General features: G+C 52.4%; 1 protein-coding gene across 4 annotated transcripts in view; it reads right to left on the reverse strand.

The window, feature by feature from the left end:
* Window positions 1-11,494, reverse strand: part of UBE3A (ubiquitin protein ligase E3A) — a 42,634-nt gene extending 31,140 nt beyond the window's left edge. For 3 of the 4 annotated variants that reach the window (XM_070400296.1, XM_070400295.1, XM_070400294.1), the window contains exon 1: window positions 10,915-11,493. The gene's annotated coding sequence lies outside the window, so the exon portion shown is untranslated. Of the gene's footprint in view, window positions 1-10,914 lie in introns of all 4 variants that reach the window. The other variant, XM_070400293.1, reaches the window with a different exon arrangement.

Here is an 11,494-nt window from a genome sequence, read left to right on the forward strand (position 1 = left end):
GAAAACCTTAGGACAAATCAAATGGAAAAACCAATCAAAAGAAATACAAACTGAACTATCTGAAAGCATTGACACTACAGGGAAAAAGAACAGTGAAGGAGAAGACAAAGCAAAATGCAGCACAGAGAGAAAGACCAACATAGCCTGTCAATGGCCCGAGGAAGCACCAAATGGCCCAACACACATGGACTGCAGCTCCCTGAGAGACAGCACAGGAGGGAGGGAGGTGAAGAAATAATGGTGGGCAGGAAAGAACTCAACAAATCCTGATCAGGATCATCACAAAACCAGTGATAAAAAGAAAATCTTTTTTAAAAGGCCAGAGGGGAAAGAAGACTTTTACTAAAGGAAAAGAAAAAAAAAGAATAACTTTTCCTCAAAAACAAATGCTCAAAGAAAAACAAGTAAACCTAGAATTATCTGTCCAGTGAAAATACCCCTCAAACTAAGATATACACCGACCACCAGGCCACTTCACAACGCCCGACAGCCCCAATGCTGACCAGGATGCAGGGCAGATCATTATGAGCGAATGATCTGAACCCTACATTCCTGCCATTCCTTTCCTGAAGCCACACTGGCCACCTCTCTGTTCCTCAGGCACCAGACACCCCGGCCCCAGGGTCTCCGAATTCCTTAACCTCAGCCTGAAAGGCTCCCCCCGCCCCTCCGCCCCCGGCCGGCTCCCCCGTCCCCTTCAGTGCTTCACTCTAGTTACCACCTCAGTGAGCTTTTCTCTGGCCACCCTAACATTTGCACACATCCCCTCCATCCATAAACACTTTATATCCCATTTCCTGATTTTTCTCCTTAAAAACACTATGCAACATACAATATACTTTACACAACTTGTTTATAATATACTCTCTCTTTCCCTGCCAAGTATAAGTCCATGAAAACAGGAGTCTGGGTGGTTTTGTGCACTGGCATCTAGAAAACCAGCCATGACACAGCAGGTGCGCAATACGCATCTGCGACAGCAAGGAGGCACACGCACTCGCAGCCACAGAACAAGGAAGATTCTGTAACCTGATACAAGATCAGTACAGAAACCTATCCACAAGCAGTGAACAATCTGAAAATGACATGAAGTAAACAGTTCCATTAGCAATAACCCTAAAAATAAAATACTTATAAACATATTTATATTTCTATTGAACAAAAGTGTTGAGAAATGTACATTAAAAAACAAAAATTTTAAAAAATAAATGGGAAGACATCCCATGTTCATGGATCAAGACATAAAGTTAAGGTAGCAATACTCCTTAAATCTACCAATTCAACATGACACCCAATCAAAATCCCAGCTGCCCTTTTTGCAGAACAACAAACTAACCTTAAAATTCACCCAGAAATTTAAAAAACCTAGAGAGCTAAAATAGTCTTGAAAAATAAGAACAAAGTTAGAATATTCACCTTTACCAATTTCAAAACTTACTACAAATACATAGTATTCGAGACAGTTCTGCTGGTGGCTGAAGAACAGACATACGTTCTGACACTTACAGTCAAATGATTTTCAACAAGGGCGCCAGGACAACGCCATGGGGAAGCCCAGCCTTCCAACCCCTGGTGCTGAACAAGTGGCCTCCCTAAGTAAGAGAACAAAGCTGGCGCCCTACCTCACAGCACAGCACAAAATTGAAAACTTGTGTACGTCAAAGCACACAATTCAAGCAAGTGAAAAGACAACCTATAGAATGGGAGGGGGTATTTGGAAATCATATTATTTAACAATATGTTATCTATAACATATACTAGTAAACAACACTTAAAACCCAAGATTTGAAGGAAAAAAAAAACACACCCCAATTTAACAATAGCAAAAGATTTTGAATCGATTTTCTGCAAAGGTGGCCAATCAGCACATGAGATGACATCACCATCAGTCATTAAGCAAATGCATAGAAAGCTACAGAGATCCTTTCACACCCACACAAATGGGTAAAATGAAAGGGACGGGGTCAGGGCAGGTAGAGGGCGGTAAAGGGAAGGTCAATGGTGACGGAAGGAGCATTGACTTCGGATGGTGAACACACAATACAACATACAGATGACGTACTACCGAATTGTACACTTGAAACCTATATAATTTTATTAACCAACAAATTCAGTAAAAACATATCTTAGAAATAAAAGAGGCAGATAATAAGTTTTGGCATGGAAGCAGAGAAGTCAGAAAGGACCCTCGTACATTGCTGACACAACTGTAAAATAGTGCAGCCACTTTGGAATGATAACAACAAAACTAATAACCGAACAGCTGTGTATACTCATACAAGGTAACGTTATTCAGCCACGAAAAGGAATGAAGTGATGTTAGCTGCTATAACATGGGTGAACCTGGAAGAAAAGACTATGCTAATTAAAAAGAACCATACACAAAAGAACACAACTTTTATGGCTCCATTTATACAAAACGTCTAGAACGGGCATATCCATAGAGAAAGAAAGCAGATTAGCGCTGCAGGCGCTGAAGACGGGAAAATGGGGACGACTACAGGGTTCTACAGGGTTTCTTGTTGGGATGATGAAAATACCCTACAATTAGACAGCAGTGACGGCTGTAGAAGTGAACCTACCAAAACCCACAAACGGTGCTTTAAACGGGTGAATGTCACGGTATGTGAGTTGTATCTCGATAAAGTTGGAAGCTATAACCCCCCGCCCCAATAAAGAGGAAAGTAACTCCAGGATCTGTCCTTACACAGTTGCCAACTTTGTTTTCTTAGACTTAATTTTAACAACTGTTATCTTAGAATTTGGGTAAAGAAAAAGAGGAAATTGTTCCTTCTTTTTATACTGAAAAATACCCATTTATTTTCTATATTTCCTCACTCTCAGAAATAATTCTACACCAGTATCTGCAGGTGGAGGGGGCAACTAACCACAAACCACAAGAGGCTCTCCGGAAATCAGTGCCAGCAGTCCCGGTTCCGGACTCATGGGAACCACCGAGCCAACACTCGCACCCCAGGCTGTGCTGGGAACTGCAGGCTGCGCGTCACACGCACTGGGCACCGGAAGAGAACTGGACTCTCGAGTGACCCGTGGCCCTCCCTCCCCTCCACCTGTGTTCTGTGACCATTTCAGAAAGTAAGTGACTGAATAACCACAGAAGGGAGATCCAGATCTGCTGATATTAAAATGCCACCTTTTATTACGTCACCGTATCTGAGTGCTGACTAGTGTCATCGAGGGACATCCTTTGGAAATTCCCCTGTACTGTGCCCATCTCCTATCCTCTGATGAATCACTATCCTGGCCACCAGTTCCAGAAGCACACGTGCCACAGCCCCCATGGCCACCACTGTGACCGTGCCGCTGGGCCCCCTGGGCACTGTGGGTCACTGGAGTTCAATCTCACGAGAGCAGAGCCCATGCCCAGGCGAAGCCGGAATCCCGCCCTGTTCCTACTCTGAAAGCAGCCCTGGCCTGACGCAGGGCACTCATCCAGCATCTAAAACTGCACGTGGAGAGACAGACAGACAGACAGACAGACAGCAAATGTCTATGACTGTGCTCACAGAATCTTCAGTCCAGGAGGAACTTCTCTCGCTGTAACTGAGATAGTGACCCACCTATTCTCCAGTTGAGGCCCATCTATTTTTAAGTTCACCCTCCCTGCCGTTCATCTAGCCCAAAGGATGGAAATGTTCAGGGGGAGGAAGGGAGACCACAGATCTTACTTTTTCGTTCTAAAGATAATGTGAAATGTAGTACACTGGGCAATAACTAAATGTGAAGAAGTATATAATGACCTGATTTGAAATGCTGAAATCTGCCCTGGCTGGTTTGGCTCAGTGGATAGAGCGTCGGCCTGCGGACTGAAGGGTCCCAGGTTCGATTCCGGCCAAGGGCACATGCCTGGGTTGTGGGCTTGATCCCCAGTAGGGGATGTACAGGAGGCAGCCGATCCATGATTCTCTCTCATCCTTGATGTTTCTATCTCTCTCTCCCTCTCCCTTCCTCTCTGAAATCAATAAAAATAAAATTAAAAAAAAAAAAGAAGAATGCTGAAATCTAGTTACCCACTTAATTTTTTATGTTCCCCTCTGGTGTTTACACGTGTTGTGTCCCAGTCCGTTCAGGCTGCTATGACGAAAGGCCACCGACTGAGGCTTATCAAGAACAGAAACCTTCCTACAGTTCTGGAGGCTGGCGTCCGAGATCCAGGCACCAGCAGCGTTGGTGCGGTGAGGGCAGCTTCCGCGTTCATGGACAGCTGCCTCGGGCTGGGCCCTCACGTGGCAGGAGGGGAGGGAGCCCTCTGGAGTCTTGGGAAAGGGCATGAATTCCTGAGGGGGCATGGGATCCGTTCATGAGGCTCCACCCCTCACACCCTCACATTGGGGGTGTTTCAAAATCCACATTTTAAAAGGACTTACACATTCAGTCTGTAGAAATGTGTTACTGACATAGCAAAATGTGCAAGAAATTAAAATATGAACAAAGCAACTGATATAATTTAGGAAAACTTCTCATGTCTTAGATCTAGATTTGGATTATCTTGAACAGCATAGTTTCTATTACCAACGTGGAACATGACAGGTTATCAGCTCACTTCAGAAAACTATGAAAGAAATGAATCTCTGGTGAAATAGGATTTATCAATTAGGACACGTCACATACAACAGGTGCCCAAAAGACGAGTATATTTTAAATGCCCTAAATAAAAAGCTTAAATAGGTACCAAAGGTAAATATTCAATATCTTTATTTATGGCACACTCTAAGGTTATCAATACTGACACATACTCAAACCCAGAGGCACGATAAATAGAATTCCCAGGAAAAAGCGCAACAATGATTAATAAGCTGGACAATGCCCACACCTCTCCCATAACCCTCGGCTCACAGGGCCACACTGGGCATCCCACGCTTCCCTCCGAAGAGGCAAGGGCGCTCAGCCTCTGAGGGACAGGCCTGGAGTGGCCCCTGCAGCGCCAGCGCCATCGCCCCGAGGAAAACCACACGCGTTTCAGAGAGAGCGAGAGTCCCAGGAAGTGACAAAACCTGTCCCTGCCTAAGGGTACGGACATGGCTGCTATACTGTCTGTATATTTAATTTGGGGGAAATTCAGAACATATTCTTCATCACAAAGAATACAGAAACAGCCCTAGCCGGTTTTGCTCAGTGGATAGAGCGTCGGCCTGCAGACTGAAGGGTCCAGGGTTGTGGGCTTGATCCCCAGTAGGGGGCATGCAGGAGGCAGCCAATCAACAATTCTCTCTCGTTATTGATATCTCTCTCCCTTTTTCTTCCTCTCTGAAATCAATAAAAATATATTTTAAAATATACATAAAAGCATATGAGTCAGGATGGTGGCCACAGTCCCCGAGGGCAATTCTAAGACGGCCGTCTCCCCCTCGAAAGGCAGGCTCTGAGCAGGACCGCCAGAGGCCTGCAGTGCACACGTCTCGGAGGTGAAAAGGGACGTGGTGGGTGATGGAAGCACAGACAATGGGCACATTAAGAGCCAGAAGGAGCTAGAAGCCTGCACACCACAGAGACAGGTCAACAGCTCTTTCCTGCTCTGTTTCTGTACCATAGGCATCGATCTATCTGTGCGTGACTAACCTTGATGGGTCTGGAAGGCACAGAAGAGCACCCTCCGGAACACAGTGAGCTGTGAGGAGACGCCCACCACGTCGGACCCCCACTGGCCAGACACCAGCTCGCTGAAGGGAGACTTTCTGCTGCTTGTGTCACAGGGCGCCTACGCCGCCTCCATGCTTTTATCTGCACAGGTACTGCCTCTAACCAACCAAGTCTCTTCTGTGGTCCACACACACTGTCTTGTGCGAGATCCCAGCACATTTCCTACAAGTGCGCTTCTGAAATAACCTTCTCTCGTAGATTCCACATCTCCAAAACCTTCTCCTCCCAGGTCAGCCTATTCACGTGCCATTTACCAAATGGCCAGGAGAGGTGAACAGTAAAGCAAATCCCAGAGGGGCTCTGGCTCTGGGTTAATAACACTGAGGAATGCACCACCAACTACTAAGGCCCATTGCTTCTTTCCAATGTAGTTACCAAATTTACAATACATCTGCCCTGGCCAGGTAGCCCCGTTGGTTAGAGCAACACATCTTCCAGAAACATCAAGGTTGCAGGCCAGGGCACATACAAGAATCAACCCATGATGCATAAATAAGTAGAACAGCAAACCAATCTCTCTCTCTCTCTCTCTCTCTCTCATAAAAAATTTTAATTAAAAAAATTCACACTAAATATTTCCCCAAACACTTGTCTATGAAAACGTTAAAAATGTCAATGGAGAAAGCATGAAAATATATACCAAGGTTCCAATCACCTGTCTACCACCAACCAACTTGTTTTCTTGGGCAAGTCACTAAGTCCGTTTTAATCCATGTTTTTGAGAACGATCACATTTGAAAAGCATGATCCTCTGAAACAGACAAAGCAAGCGACACCTTCGCATGACAGAGGAACAGAACAAAGGCTGGGAGAGCTAAGTGGCCTGCTCCTCAGGCGGAGGCTGAGGAGGAAGGAGGGCCACAGGCTCTCCTGACACCTCCACATCAGCGCTGGGGCTTTTGTTCACTGAACCTGTTGAGGCCCCGAGGCACTTGAAACCTTACATATAATCTTCCCAGTTCCGTCACCAGGCTCAGGATCCAGCCGTGACAACTGTCAGCTGCGTGCAAATCGCAGTATTTAAAAGAAAAAGCACTAGCTTTATTTCATTCTCGGCGAGGCCTTAATCATCTCCTTGACTTGTCACCCACAATGGTATTTACTTGTTAAAGGAACTTAGACGAAGCACTACAGGGGACAGTTCTGACATTAAGTGGGAAGGAAAGCTCGCAAAGAAACTTATGTATTTATTCACAAGCAATTTCGTTTGGAAATCACTCATACAGCATCTTCGAGTATTTCACACATCTCAGGCTTTGGACATGGGGGTCAGTTTCTAGATGAACACCACTGCCATTTCCTGTGATTCCACCTCATTTCCTTGATCAGAAAAGAAAGCCTTATTTCCTGCACGAAGTGTCACGGTCAGAAAGGTCCCCTGATGGCACCTTGTGCAGGCTGCCCCCTACGAGCAGCGCAGGGAACACGCATCTCCAGCCACGGGGCGGCCCCTGCTCCTCCTCCTCCAGGCAGCAGGCCAGGAGGCTGCCGAGGCCTGAGCTAGAGCCCAGAGACTCAGGCTTAAAACCTCGGTGAATCTATAATCAGAAGACAGAACGATAATCACTCCTCAGAAAATATTAGAGTATTTTGTTTTTTTAATTTTATACACACACACAGTGTGCCAGTCACTGGGTGGCAGAACTGGGGCCAAGAGGTGAGGATATGAAGTATCGGGCGTGTAAGGAAAGGGGTAAAACAAATTCTAGACCAGTGGTTCTCAACCTTCCTAACGCCGCGACCCTTTACTACAGCTCCTCATGTCGTGACACAACCATGAAATTATTTTCGTGGCTACTTCATAGCTGTGATTTTGCTACTGTGATGAATCGTCATGTAAATATCTGACACGCAGGATGGTCTTAGGCGACCCCTGTGAAAGGGCCGTTCGACCTGCCAAAGGGGCTGCGACCCACAGGTTGAGAACCGCTGTTCTACAGGCTGGCAGCTGGGGGGGAGGTGTGGGGCCCACGGCTGGGAGGGAAGGGCACGGAGAATGAGGCTCCTGACGGGACGAGGGGACGAGGGGACGAGGGGACGAAGGGACGAGGGGACGAGGGACGGGCTTCACAAAAGCCGAGTGAGGAGTCACTAGACTGGAAGCTTCCCAAGCGCAGGGCCATGGCACTTGTCTTGCAGCCCCGACCCCTCGAGCTCAGGTCAGGGACCTCGTGGGGACCTAGTCAATGCTGTGTGGCCACCGACGGGTGTGCTGCAAACAGTCACCCACCCCGGGCGCTGGCAGCCGCTCGCCCGGGCACACCGCCGTCCCAGCGGCGGAGGAGCCCTCGGAGGAGCCCGCGGAGAGCAGAAAGCAGGCGGCACGAGGATGACGTGCTAGAAGCCCTACACCCCTGGTCGGCAAACTGCGGCTCTTTGGCCCCTTGAGTGTGGCTCTTCCACAAAATACCGACCTCTGCGCGTGGGCCGCGGAGTTCCAATCGCACTGTGCCTGCGCGCCCGCACGTGGTGTTTTGCCGGCCACCGCCCTACGCTGAGGTGCCGAGTCCGAGACCGTCAGGAGACCCGGTGGGAGGGCTGCAGGGCGATGTATACGTTTACTAAGTGTGCCTGCCTTCCGCGTTTTCCGTCCCTGACTCCTCACGGCAACTCTGAACTAGTTTCACAATCCACTTCACAGACGAGAAACCTGCAGCTCCCAGGATGAAGTAACTTGTCAAGGGCCACACTCCCCCAGCAAGGGCAGAATTAAAACAAGAGCGAGTTCCCAAGCGATTCCCACGACAGCTAACGTCTCGTTTTTACGTTCCAACCTACCGTGTGCAGGGGGGAGGGGGCTGTCAAATCAGCCAAAATCCTGTTGTCCTGAACCATCACGAAACCAGCAGCTAAGGCTTTCCCCAAAAGTTTTACGTGAAAACCCACTTGTGAAAATTTCACTTGTGAAAATCTGTCCTCAATCATAAAAATCAGAAAACTACATTTTAACAGCTGCATGTGTGCTGTATGTTCCTACACTTTAACCTACACAGGCCTAGATCTAGACACTGAAGAACATAACCAGCAATCATTTTATTTTTTTCAAAATATGTTTTTATAGACTTCAGAGAGGAAGGGAGAGGGAGAGAGAGAAACATCCATGATGAGAGAGGGTCATGGATTGGCCGCCTCCTGCACGCCCCCTACTGGGGATCGAACCCGCGACCCAGGCATGTGCCCTGACTGGGAATCAAACCAGTGACCTCCTGGTTCCTAGGTCGATGGGCAACTGGAGCCCGGCCAGTGTGGCTCAATGGTTGCGCGTCCACCACGAGGTGGCCGGTTCAATCCCCGGTCGGGGCACAGGCCCGGGTTGCAGGCTCGATCCCCAGTGGGGGGCGTGCAGGAGGCGGCCGACCCATGACCCTCTCTCATCATGGATGTTGCTCTCTCTCTCTCCTCCCTTCCTCTCTGAAATCAATAAAAATGTATTTTTAAAAAAGACTGTGACATTAACAAAAAAAGAAATGGGCAACTGTGAGATCAAGGACCTGGGCTGTGGATTACACCCCAGACTGTGCACTGGAGGGACAGCGAGTTGTCTTCTCTGGGGGGTCAGAGGGTATCTCTGGAGGGGGCAGCACAGGTGCAGGAGTACCTAGCGCACAGTGTGCCTACATTAGCCTGTGCAAGCCCAGATCTGAACAAAACTGCGAACCCACCGGAGGACACACCCCTCCGAGCCCCTGTGCCGTGTCCACTGCGCCCAGGGCCTGCAGGGTCCAGAGGCCGCGGCCCAGGGACCAGCAGCCCGGGGTCAATATTGACCCAGCGGACGGCCACGTGCCCGGGGCCTGCAAACACAGTCGCTCCTGCCGGGCCCAGTCCGTGTTCCCGCCGCCATCCGGCTCCTCGGAAAGGCGGCCAGCGGCTCAGATTTACAACAGGGTCCCACTCCCGCGCCAGGTCCGCCTCGTGCCCAGGACACAACCGTCTTTTTTACTTTATTTTCTTTCTTTCCCTTCTTCTTCCCCAGTTCTGAGTCCAGACCCCTCTTCCCTCCTCCTCCCTGGTCAGCCCGGCCCAGGGTCCCGGGGCCCTAACTTTCCATCTAAAAGTTCCGGTCCTTTCTGCTCCGAGCCCTTTCTCCCCCCCCCAAAACACACAGAAACCCTGGAGTAACCTGCCCCTCCTCTCAACACTGCAGGCTCCAAATCAGGGGGGTCAGGGCCACAGCCTCGCGCTCGAGGGGCGCCTTCCGGCCCCGCCGGCTGGGACCCCAGCACTTCCACCAGGTGCGCCCCCAAACAGACTCTGCGGGGACAGCCCTCCAGCAGGACGGGGTGCTGGTGGCAGTGGCGGGTTGTTTTGTTTTTTCTTTTTCCTTAAAATAAAAAAAATAAAAAATAAGAAAAACCCGGAGACGGAAGCATCCTTCCAGGACGGCCCCGCGCCGTGCAGTGGCTCCGACCCGCTCCAAGGGCCACGGCGCCCGCACCATTCCGTTCAGACCTGACCACCGAGAACAACAAAAAAAACAAACAAAAAAACCAGCAAACAAACAAAAAACAACAACCTCCTACCGCGAGCGAGGAGCGAGTCCCTTCCATGTGCCCCGCTGAGGGCGGGGGCGGGGGCGGGGGGCGGGCAAGGCGCCCCGTCCGCGGGTTTGCACGGAGCCGAGCCCGCCCGACGCCAACAGCCAGCCCCCCGCACCCCGCTTCACCCCAAAACCCGCGCATAATCGGGAAACACAACCCTTGCCTTTCGCGTAGGGCTCCCTCCGCGCTCCCTTCTGCAACCCGTCACGCCCAAAAAAAAAAAAAAAAAAGAAAGAAAAAGAGACAAAAAAAGCCCCAATTCACCCCAAAGCACACGTGTGTGGCCCCCCGCCCCCCGCCGACCCCGGAGACGCCGAGAGGAGAGCGAGCGGCGCCCTCGGCCCGGAGCGGCCGGCCCGCCCCTGGCTGGGCCCGGGGAGGGGGCGGCGGCCGGGGCCCGGGGGGCGGGGGCGGCGAGCGCGGCTGCCGGCGGGGCCACCCCCTCCCCGGGCCGGAGGCGCCTCCCCGGGGCCCCCCGGCCTCCCTCCGCCGCCCCGACGCTGACAGTTACGGCGGCAGCAGCAGCCGCGGCCCCCCGTGGCCCTGCCGCCGGCGCCGGCCCCCCGGACCACGCGCCCCCCAAACCCTCGCCCCGGGGGTGGGGGCGCCCCGGCCCTCCCTGAAGCGGCCCCGAAAAGGGCGCCCCGGGCGGCGGCGGGGGGACCCCGGGGAGCTGCCCGCCCGGCCGCCCGGCCGCCCCGGCCCCGCTGACCTGTGGTCGCCCCCGCGCCGGGGCTGCGGCCCTCTCGCCGCCGCGGCCGCCTCGCTGGTCGTGGTCGCCCTCGCCCGCCGCCTCCGGCCGCCGCCGCCGCCTCGCTCCCCGGTCGCTGCCGCCGCCGCTGCCGCCGCTGCCCGCGTTCATGCGGGACCCGCGCTTCCCTCACCGGAGACCGAGGCCGGGGACGCGGGCGCCGAGGCCGCACCACAGCCCGAGCCGGGGGCCAGCCGCCCGCTTCCGACGCCGCCTGTCCACACCGGGGGCTGCGGGGCCCGCCTGGCGCGGCTGGGCTGCGAGCTGCTACGAGCGCGGCCCCGAGGAGGAGCCGAGGGAGGCGCCGCCGCCCGCGGCCGTGAGCGCACGCCGGGTCGGCAGAGGTGACGCACGCGCGGGGGTGGCGGGGGGCGCGAGGCCGAGGAGGGCGGCGTGGCGAGCTTCCGGCCCGGAACAGGGGAGCTGAGGGGCGGTGAGCGGAAGGGAGGGAGGCAGGGAGGGGGGGCACTCAGGCTCGGCCGCCTCCCGCCGTCGCCCGGGAGCCCAGCGCCACCATCTTGGGAACAAGGCGGATCGCGCG

Source organism: Myotis yumanensis, unplaced genomic scaffold (assembly GCF_028538775.1).
Source record: "Myotis yumanensis isolate MYYU_CA2020_CCGP unplaced genomic scaffold, mMyoYum1.0.hap1 SCAF_20, whole genome shotgun sequence".
Classification (NCBI taxonomy): domain Eukaryota; kingdom Metazoa; phylum Chordata; class Mammalia; order Chiroptera; family Vespertilionidae; genus Myotis; species Myotis yumanensis.